A 10,560-nucleotide genomic window follows, 5' to 3' on the forward strand; every position below is an offset into this window, starting at 1 on the left:
TTTTATCCTGGGTTGGGTTATGGCCCTACGGAATTAATATAGCAAACCTTATACTACTTGATTGTCAAACGGGGTCGTTTTGAGAAATACGACATTAGCACAATGCATAAGATGAAGCAAAACTCCGCTTCTTTTAGTATATATACTACTTGATTGTCAAACGGGGTCGTTTTGAGAAATGCGACATTAGCACAATGCATAAGATGAAGCAAAACTCCGCTTCTTTTAGTGTAATAGGATTATATATTGTGTGTAATAATTGAGTAAAAACTAGTAAAACACTTATATTTACATGTGCTGATTAACCAAAAGTTTGAGTTTTAGGAGTATTAACATGAACAGACAATAGTCAATCAATACTCTAAAATGCAATAAGCATTTCAACATTTATAACGTTGTTTTTAAAATAACGTAAGAAACATTTTTGCATATAATCGTGTTCATACTTCAAGTTGTACAGTGATACCACGCACGCCCAATAATGTTAGCACAAATCTAAGTGACTTTGGGCCAGCAGACAATGTATTAACACATGAATGCTAACTAACAATTAATAAAAACATATTCATCTAGAAAAAATACATTTTTCAAGTAACAACCATTTGATAAATCACACAAGTACTAATATAAATGCAATAAAATTTCAAAAGATAAACTAGATCTTACAGAGAGAAAAGATGACGGTCACACCTTCGGGTTTTCATAGTATAGAACATGCCTTTGAGGCTTGAAGAGGTACTTAGACCTATATGTCGAGCGAAATACATCGAAAAACAGACGGTATTGCAAAAACACATATAGGAGGCCTGGCAGCACAGCAAATACAGCAATAAGGATTGGCATCCATATCCAACCCTTGTGGTAAAGGACGAAAGAGCTAGCACTAAAAGCGATAGTCATAGTTGCTATAGATACGAAAAGAGTCACTAGACCTATAATCAACTTGTTTGGTAATGATTCTAAAAAATCACGTTCGGCATAACGAGAAGTGAGAATAGATAGGAACATGAGAATTGAAGCTGAAGACGAGAATAGAGAAATGGCATCTGTCACAACAAAAACTATAAAGGCTCCTTTTGTTACGAAAAAAGGGTAACCATTATTTTGTCTGAATCCTCCTGGAATTGTAAAAGCTGCGGCAAATACTATAGTTGCAATAAGTGCTGCAACAACGATACCTTGGCTAGCCGTTCCTTTCATCCACTTTTCACCTTGTGTAACTAGTTCTTTGTGCTCCCTGGTAAAAAGTTCATGTGGTGTAAGATCATCGTCATTTTTCCGCTCTCTATAGGATGGAGGAATCATAGCCTCTACTTCCTAAAACATAAACACGCTAGGATGGTTATAGACTACTTTAAAGTTAAGTTCCCTCTTAAAATGTTGTGAAAGAAGAAAATAAGCATGTGTTAAGAATCCGTGAAAAAAGGAGATGAATTTATATACCTGAAACCATAGTAGTTCTCGTTGCATTTGTAAAGCAACCCCTGATACATCTTGTAGTCGTGTTTGTTTTGCCCTCATCCCTACTAAATGCAACATATTGTTATTATGTTCATCTTTGAGAGGAGTTATCAAGTCTTTCATTGCACCTATCTCATACAATAGGTTGTAGACACCCTCATGGCGATGCTTGGCGGCAATGTGAAATATACTTAGATTGTTATCATTAACCTTCCAAATCAGATCAGGACATACACGAATTAGCTCAACCAAAAAGGTAGTATTGCCTATTTCTGCAGCAATGAACAATACTCGAGAAGAGTAGTATGTTCTCTTCTTTTCAATTGCAACATGCATATCCACAATATATTCTGATATGAGATTATTTAACATACCAACTTTCACATCCATATTATTCATTATACTAGCATTTAAATCCATTCTAGTGTGTATCTTAATTATGTTTTGCTTTTCATCATGCAAGCTCATAATACGTTGGGAAACGCGCTTTGACAGAGCTTGATCTCCTTTACGGACTTGCTTATCTTCTTGATTGATTACCTTTTGGTTTTCAAGAAGCAATTTCGCGATATGGTCTGAAACTAGGGCCTTTAACTGCAAATATGTATCTACTGCATTGTTAGAAGTTGAAGTTGATGGTTGGCCGTTGTTTATCCTCTTTGATTCAGCCTCAAGTTCATCAAGATGTTTTTGTATTTGAAACCTTATAGAGGCAGACGTGTCCTTCTTATTAATCGGATCCGCTGCTCCTCTAATTATGTCATCGATTTCCTTCTTAGAAAGCTTTGATATATTTCCCCATATGACCTTTAGCAATGCCAATGCCTTATTTTCTTTTTCAACCTCAGCAAGTAAAAAAAATCAGATTTAAGATACCAAATATTTACTTGTAAACTAGTCAAATAGAGATAGAGATGAAATAGAGATAGAGATGCTTACCCCGAATGAAGATTCCCCATAGGATATCAGTTTTGTTTGCAATAAATGCATCAGGTTTCCGTGCCAAAACTCCTAGTACATTCCCATTACTAGCAAGGATTGGGTGCTTATTCACGATCCGTAGTGAGATATCTAAAAATGATTTAACGGCGTTAATATATACTCATTTACTTCATAGATAGATTGATGGATAGCTACATCTAAGTTAATCATATACTCTTTACTACGTGACCACATTATTATAATGGAGGGAATGAAAATGCAAATGAAGATACTAAAGTGCATACCGAACATGTCATTCTCGACACATTTCTGAACAAGCCAACTACGATTCTGATCTGTCCAGCCATCTTCTTGCAACTCATTGGAATTATCGTACAAATACTTGACCACATCATAGTTTCCAAACAAGGCAGCAACATACAATGGCATCATTTGTTCATTACCAGGGATTTTCCGCAAGTCCGGGTTTTTTTTTACCATAATTTCAACAGTTTCAACATTTCCGGCCGCAGCTGCTAAAAATAGGGCAGTGCTGTGATTATTATTAACCAGAGCTAAGTCTTCGATCTTCATCGACTCCACCAAACTTTCCACAAACTCTACAATTGATTTGCGACCTTTTGCAGAGGCTGCAACGTGAAGGGCAGTTTCTCCATTTTCAGTGATGCTATACCTCACCAACTCTGGTCTCTGGTCAAGAATGACTTTAGCAGCTTTCCAATCACATTTTACAGACGCTTCATAAAGAGGAACACCAAATTCGAGGTACTCTACTCTAGGTCCTTTAAAAGTAAAAAAGAAAATTAATGTAAGTACTTAGTTAGTACATTATATATTCATCTGAATACTCTTATCATGACTAACAAAACACATCTAACTAACATTATATTCGGGTTGAAACATTAAAATTGAACGGTATATTTATATAATCAAAACATAGATTATTAGATTGTTTAATATATATGACTCTGAATATCAGTTCCGTGTTTAACTAACAGTATATTCGGGTTGTTTTCTTTATTGCTATGTTGCCTTGTTAGACTTGTATTCGTTTAGTGTCTGGTTTTATAGTTGGTTTGTATTCTTGTTTGTTTGGGCTTGCTCGTTTGCTGTTGTGTTTGTGGGGTTCTTTCATCGGTTGTTGAAAGGCTCCTAGTTTCTAATTATAGTTTCGTTTTTCGCCAAAAAAAAATTGATGCATAAAGTAAACACGCCATTAAGTACGTATAATAGTAGGGCTGGCACGTTGTATTTAGTGGCTTTGAATTCAAACAACAAATTAGGCCCTCAAACATAGATAGTGATCTAATATGTGTTACGTCTTTCTTTCAAGTACTTACATGAACGATAACTGGTTTGATTAATTAGTGTTTATCCGAGACCCATTTTTTTTTTTTAAGTAATAATGTACCTCTTTCGAATACATGTACATATATACGAGACTGCTTCTTTTATCCCGAATCTATCAACCATTATTTCATTTCTCATATGTCTCACTTTAGTTGTCCGTCAAACACATGCAACATAAAAATGTAACATAATGCGTAGTAATTGTACTTCATTACATTATCTATTAGGGTTAAAACTAGAAGGGCAAATGGCCCAAAAAGTTAACATAAGTTACCAAATTTGACAATCAAGGTAACCCCAAAAAAAGATGCCCGAAAAGGATTTCAATTTAATTTTTGCGCAAGAAAATGATTGCGTGTTCACATTTTTTAAAATTGAGATAATATCCAATGAAAAAAAAAATCTAAAATCGCGAATTACTTCAAATTGAAACTTGGAACAGATTCCTAGTGCTTCGATTAGCATTTGTTGTGAAGCAACTTGTTCCAAATCATCACGTAAAATAGCGAATCGAGATGAACAAGTCGTTTTGTTCAAACGACTTGTTTAACGGAATTCGTTTTTTTACGTGATGATTTGGAACAAGTTGCTTCACAAGAAATGCTAATCGAAGCACTATAAATCTGTTCCAAGTTTCAATTTGAAGTAATTCGCGTTTTTAGATTTTTTTCATTGGATATTACCTTAATTTTAAAATTTTTAAACACGCAATCTTTTTCTTGCGCAAAAATTAAATTGGAATCCTTTTCGGGCTTACACGATTTGGGAGTTACCTTGATTGTCAAATTTGGTAACTTATGTTACCTTTTTGGGCCATTTGCCCAAACTAGAAATAAGTTATATAATTTCACTTTTGTTTCAATATATGCTATACAACAACAACAACAACAACAGAACCAATTTCACATGTGTGAGGTATGGGAGAGGTGCGACGTAGACAATTCTACCTCTATCCTAGAATAAATAGAGATTATTTCTCCACCCCGAGTGAAACACTCACAAGAGTAGAGAAAATTCTCTCTCTCTCTCTCTATTCGACAGATAAAGAGATTGCTTTCAAAAAGACCTCCGGCCCAAAAAGTATGGAAAAAAACTAAGGTAAAATAATTAAAATAAAATGAAATAAATAAATAAATAGGATAAAATAAATACAAACATGATAAAAAGTATATAAAAAAAAAAAAAGACGCCATGAAAATGGTAGAATCAAATTTTCATGGTTTTAAATCAAGCATGGAGTTCAATGTAGCCCCTAAGCGGTAGTCAAGTCGCCAATAAATCGACGTTTGATGTTGCCTCAATGTAAGCTATATAACATAAATAATATCACTATAGGTTATAAACTTTCAGAAAATATATCCACGTCAACAAAACGTTACCTGCTATCGGTTGTATCGGTAAACTGTTTTCTTTTAAAAGATGACAGTGAATAAATATAATTAACGTTAAAACTATAAATATGTTATATATTTTGTCTTTTGTTCCAATGTAGGCTATATACCCAAAAAAATATTATAGTAGGTGATTTAAATACCAACCCTAATCCTACGTGGAATGATAACTCAGCGCCAAGTAGGGTGACACGTCATCACGTATTTTTGTTTCAGGTTAAAAAGGTTTAGTCGTTTATATTAGTACACTTTTTGAAAGTTTACAAACTACGGTGAAATTATTTTAGGTATATAGCCTACAATAAGACAAAAGTAAAAGTATATGGTCTATTTGTTACTTTAACACTATAATATCTATTATCTATTATCTGTCTATAATATCAAATTAGAAAAGTGGCCTGGTACCGTAAATATTGATTAATATAGTCATTTTACAGTTTCCCTTTTTTCATTTTTATATTTTTTTAAAAACACAACTTTTAAGATAAAAAAAAAAAGTTAAAATGTTTTCCCTGTACGGGTTCATAAAACTTGTTAACAATATAAAATAATAAAATAATAATGATGATAATGATTACGCGGTATAATAAGTAGGTGTATTGAAAGTGTACAAAAGACGTTATTAATATATAATTATTATAGTTGACTGGGTACATTAAGTAAAAAAGTCGGGTAGATTTAGAGTACCCCTTTATTTATTTATTCCCTCAACTTTTTTTACAATCTTCATTTATGACTTTTTTGTTTTCTTCACTACAACTATTTTTTACATTTTTTCCACATTTTACTTTCAGTTAACTAAAGTATTCAAATTGGGTAAGTATTAGTTAGTTTAATTATTGATAATTAAAATAAATTATGTGTGTTTGATCTATAAAAATGAATTATTGTATTTTTGATTACGTTAGTCTCACATCATAGTTATACCATTTTAATTGGAAATTAGAAACATATAGTTATTATGTACATAAAAAAAAAAAAAAAAAAACCCGCACTTAGTTGACCCCTGCTTTTTGATATAACAAAATGGGAAGGAGAAAGAACTATTTTAGTAACTAAAGTTGGCGATTAGCGATTCAACTTCTGACCATTTGGTAAGATTAACTGGAAATATATAACTGTGAAGTAGCAAAATACGAGTAACAATTATAAAGGAGTTGCAGATAGTACCGTTAATTAGACCTAGATTCGGTTCTCGTATCGTGTTAGCAGGTGGAGCAACCGGAGTGTCATTATGCACCACGATTTCAGATAATTCCTCACCTTCTAATTCCATCTGCTCACCTTCTTCTCTTATCTGCACACCTTCTCCTTCCATCCGCACACTGTTTCACAACTAAATCATTAATTTATTAAGATTAATCTCTTTATTGTTTCACAAAAGACTAGAAAGTACTCCGTATTATTGATTGTAATTGTAACAACCTATGGATCAGATAATTTTGTGCAACTATCTGTAACAAAATAAAAGCTCTTCACTATAAAATACTCCGTATATATGGAAATATGCATTATGTGACTAATTTATAGACATTCTTAATCATCGTCAACGTCAACGACAGCTAATGAAGGACCTGGCAAATTTCAAAATTTATTCTATATCATTTTATAAAGACAAAATTATGTAGTTGATTGCTAAACAACAACAAGAACAATAAACAACAACAAAACCCAATACCACATACCACATTAGTGGTGTGTGAGGAGATGAGAGGTAGAGAAAGTCGTACCTCTCTTTATTCGACGGATAAAGAAATTGCTTCCGAAAGAACTTCCGGCGTTTAAGTAGGAAAAAGTAAAAAAAAAAAAAAAATGCTAAAATAAAAATAATAATAATATACGTCATGAAAATAGCGAAATCAAATTTACATGGATTTTAAATCCTGCCTGGAATTTAATTTAGGCTCTAAGAGTCAATCAAGTCGCCAATAAATCGACGATTGATGTCGACTCAATAGAGTCGTGGTAGTTGGTTCCTAAAGTTTGTCCAAAATTGCATAAATGACTAAAGTATTTTCTTGACATGCATGATCCTAAAGTTTGCACATGTTGCTTGGTTGATACCTGACACTAACAGACGTTAGACGTTAGTAAATTCAATTAATTGCCCCATGTGCACCTCACACGATGGTGTTTTTGTCTTTTCATCATTTCATCATTTCTGTTATAAACCTTTATCCGGATTCATAAATTTATTTTTATTTTTGTTTCAAAATTTTATATTGAATGCGAATATATGATAGTGTAGTTTCGTTTCGATAATAATTTATGATCGCAAAACATATATGAAGTCACTACATTTATCAAACAACAGTGACTCCTATATATTTTTAAAAAATAATAAGACTACTTTTCTCTTATTTTTTCTTCACCTTCATCTTCATCATCATCATCATATAAAAATGATAAATCCTATTTTTTTTTTTTAATCTTTATTATCTTTATCATCTCACTTACAATCACCCTAGTCAGGGGCGGTACTATGTGTATGTATAAGAGGGCTATGGCCATCCTTTAATTTGGGCTTCTAGTGTAAAAATTACTCATATTTTAAGATAAATTTATAATATTACCTTTATGGCCCTTTAAAAGTTTATAAATTTAGCAATAGCCCTCCCAAAATGGTTTTTCACCTTCCGCTACTGACCCTAGTTATATAAACCTTCGTCTTCATCATCATAATTCATGTTCTCCATAGTCCACAGGTGACACTAGCATACCTACGGGATCTGTACCAACCTTCCCTTCAGTCATGGAAGCTTTGGCATATTCGTGCATCTACCTTGTTAACAAATAGTCATGAATGCAAACATCCAGCCTATTAAAATCGAATGTGATATGACTTTAAAAACAACTCATCATGTGCTGAAACCAACACTAGTTTTACGAAATAATAATGGTTTTACATGAAGAAATGAAGGTTCCTTTGAATAATATTTTCACAAAAAAGTAACAAAATTATGGAAATATTTTTGCAAATTATAAAATGATCAGTGTGCAAACATATGTTATCTACTTAATGTTGCAGAAAATGAGAAAAATATTAGTAAGTTTACAAGTTTAATAATAAGTAAAAGCAATATAAAAAAACTCGGCAAACAAAAATCATATAAGTGATATATATACACACATCTTATCAGCATCTCAATTCTGCGCCATGAAATTAAAGCTGACAAAAAATGAATGATTTAGTGATTGTGATTGGAATGATGAAGAGAAAGGTTTATAAATTAGGGTTATTGTAATTGAATTGATGTAGATGAAGTTTAAAAAATTAGAATTGTTTATTTTGACATCAGAAGAGAAAAGAGGAGAAAAATAGTCATTTTTTGAAAAATATATTGGTAGTCCATGTGGTTTTATAAATGTACGGTGCTGGTCTTAAACTTAACGCCAGTTAATTCCTCTCGTTAACTAATTACATGGCGTTAGGTTTGAAATGCCTCGTTCATATCGATTATAAACGATTCACAATAGTTGATTACATCGCGAGGTATTTGACCTCTAAATGATACATTTTACAAACATTGCATTCGTTTTTAAAAGATAAACTTTCATTTCATCGAAAGTTGACAGGTATGCATACCATTTCATAATATATCCAAACTATAAATGACTTAATAATAATCTTGAAATGTCCCGTTCATATTGATTATAAACGTTCCATATTAATTGATTTCGTTGCGAGGTTTGACCTGTATATGAGACGTTTTTCAAAGACTGCATTCATTTTTAAAATAACCATAACCTTTATTTTATCAATACAGGTTTCAAAAGCATTACGTAGATTATCAAATAATGATAATCTAAAATATACTGTTTACACACGATCATTACATAATGGTTTACAATAGAAATATATTACATCGACATATGTTTCTGGAATGCAGTTTTTACACAATATCATACAAACATGGACTCCAAATCTTGTCCTTATTTTAGTATGCAACAGCGGAAGCTCTTAGTATTCACCTGAGAATAAACATGCTTTAAACGTCAACAAAAATGTTGGTGAGTTATAGGTTTAACCTATATATATCAAATCGTAACAATAGACCACAAGATTTCATATTTCAATACACATCCCATACATAGAGATAAAAATCATTCATATGGTGAACACCTGATAACCGACATTAACAAGATGCATATATAAGAATATCCCCATCATTCCGGGACACCCTTCGGATATGATATAAATTTCGAAGTACTAAAGCATCCGGTACTTTGGATGGGGTTTGTTAGGCCCAATAGATCTATCTTTAGGATTCGCGTCAATTATGGTGTCTGTTCCCTAATTCTTAGATTACCAGACTTAATAAAAAGGGGCATATTCGATTTCGATAATTCAACCATAGAATGTAGTTTCACGTACTTGTGTCTATTTTGTAAATCATTTATAAAACCTGTATGTATTCTCATCCTAAAAATATTAAATTTTAAAAGTGAAACTATAACTCACTTTCACAGATATTTCCTTCCTCGAAAATAAGACTTGGCCACGGATCGATTCACGAACCTATAACAAATATGTACATATATATCAAAGTATGTTCAAAATATATTTACAACCATTTATATTATATTTTAAAGATTTGAGTGTATTAAGTCAGCTGTCCTCGTTAATAACCTACAACTAGTTGTCCACAGTTAGATGTACAGAAATAAATCGATATATATTATCTTGAATCAATCCACGACCCAGTGTATACACGTCTCAGGCTAGATCACAACTTAAATTATATATATTTTTGGAATCAACCTCAACCCTGTATAGCTAACTCCAACATTACTGCATATAGAGTGTCTATGGTTGTTCCAAATAATATATATACATGGGTCGATATGATATGTCAAAACATTTGCATACGTGTCTATGGTATCCCAAGATTACATAATATATTAGAATACATGTATAATACAATATAAGTTAGTTAGGATATGATTTGTATAGATTTGTTAAACATTTCCCGTAGCTAAAAAGATCAAAAATATCCAATCTTGTTTTACCCATAACTTCTTCATTTTAAATCCGTTTTGAGTGAATCAAATTGCTATGGTTTCATATTGAACTCTAATTTAAGAATCCAAACAGAAAATGTATAGGTTTATAGTCGGAAATTTAAGTTACATGTCAATTACTAAAGAGGTAGTCATTTCCGTCGAAAGAACGACATCTTGATGACCATTTTGAAAAACATACTTTTACTTTGAGTTTAACCAAGATTTTTGGATATAGTTTCATGTTCATATGAAAAATCATTTTCCCAGAAGAACAACTTTTAAATCAAAGTTTATCATAGTTTTTAATTATCCAAACCAAAACAGCCCCCGGTTTCACTACGACGACGTATATCCGATTTTATGGTGTTCATCGTGTTTTCAGGTTTTAAATCATTAAGTTAGCATATCATAT

General features: G+C 32.1%; 1 pseudogene; it reads right to left on the reverse strand.

Annotated features, from left to right (window-relative positions):
* Window positions 1–379: 379 nt before the first annotated feature.
* Window positions 380–6,623, reverse strand: LOC139896579 (uncharacterized; annotated as a pseudogene).
* Window positions 6,624–10,560: the final 3,937 nt, after the last annotated feature.

Source organism: Rutidosis leptorrhynchoides, chromosome 3 (assembly GCF_046630445.1).
Source record: "Rutidosis leptorrhynchoides isolate AG116_Rl617_1_P2 chromosome 3, CSIRO_AGI_Rlap_v1, whole genome shotgun sequence".
Taxonomy (NCBI): domain Eukaryota; kingdom Viridiplantae; phylum Streptophyta; class Magnoliopsida; order Asterales; family Asteraceae; genus Rutidosis; species Rutidosis leptorrhynchoides.